Raw genomic sequence first — 1,504 nt, forward strand, 5'->3', positions numbered from 1 at the left:
GAAGGACTTATGATCAGATAGCACATAAGCACTCACAGTTCATTATATTATGCATTATGCTGACACGGGTTTTGGCTTAAAAGGGTGGGTTACACACCAAACAATCAAACCCCGATTTGCGAGAGGGATACCAATCCAAACAAAATGTGTAAGGAGGGTGCCCTAGCCTCGTGCTCGAAAGTGATGAATGTTGGGAAATGTGTCCTCAACAATGGTGCAATCACATGATTTAAATATCATTGTTAAATCTCATTACAAGAATACGGAAGGGATGATACATAATATATATAGTCAACTGGTCCACACTTATCGGTAATGATTGGCTGGCTAGAGTTTGACATTACTGTCGTGCGACGGTGGTGATCAGTTGATCTCTTGAGGTCACACCTAAAGGACGATTCCCTTAATTGAAAAGGTTAATTAATTGTATACCGATACAGATTAATTAATTCCTTAAAATTGAACAATTTAATTTGTGAGAGAGAATATTGATATCTTATTGTAATGGGAATAAATAAGATTTATTTTAGTAAATAAAATGCTTTATTACTAAAATTGTTTATTGTTTGAGAAACAATAAAGATAAGAATGAATGGTTGATTATAATTACAAGATATTGTGAATTATAATTATATGACCCATTTTATTTATGTGATCAAGTATCACTAGTCAATTTGTTGAATGTAATTTAATTAATTTATAAAATGATATTTATGTGATAAATATGCATTTAATTAATTAGTAACATGTATCATACTACATGTGACATATTGTGTGACAAATGACAAATTGACAAAAATAAAATGGTAGTCCATTTTATAAAGATGGACTGAAATAAGAGTGTAAAGGGAGTTAGTGGGTGAATTATTTTATGAGATAAAATAAGCTAATGATCACTAACCTACTACTAGCCTTACAAGCCTAAGGTATAGAAAAGAACAAAAAGAAAAGTGAAGGACCAATATTGGTCCCTTTTGCCTCACCCAAACCGTGTGGCCTCTCTACTAATGAGAGGGCTTTTGTTCTTTTATGACTATCACACTCTACCATTCAAAACACATGCAAATGTTCATGAATTATTTCTCTCTTAAATCTTCATCAAAAAGGATGAATTTTTGATTCAAATTTGTTCAAAAGATTACTAAAAATTATCAATGTAATATATGAGTATTAGTAATCAATTTTAAGGTAAACCACAATATAAATATCTAGTACATATTAGTTTGTGGGTTTAAGGGATAGTCTTGGGTGCTACTAATTGGAGGGCTTCTACTTTGAGGTCATGTATGCTCATCCAATATTGGAAAGCTCAAGAACTAACAAGAAGGAGATCTTGTTGGTGCCCATTTGACCGAGTTTCATATGGTGAGAAAATGATTTCTTCATTTATCTATTTTAGTTTGCATGCATAAGATTTGCAATTTATTTTATGACTAAATAAATTTGAAACATATAAGAATATGTTAAATAATAAGATATAGATTTCCAACAAGCGGTATCAAGA

This window comes from Silene latifolia, chromosome 10 (assembly GCF_048544455.1).
Source record: "Silene latifolia isolate original U9 population chromosome 10, ASM4854445v1, whole genome shotgun sequence".
Lineage (NCBI taxonomy): Eukaryota > Viridiplantae > Streptophyta > Magnoliopsida > Caryophyllales > Caryophyllaceae > Silene > Silene latifolia.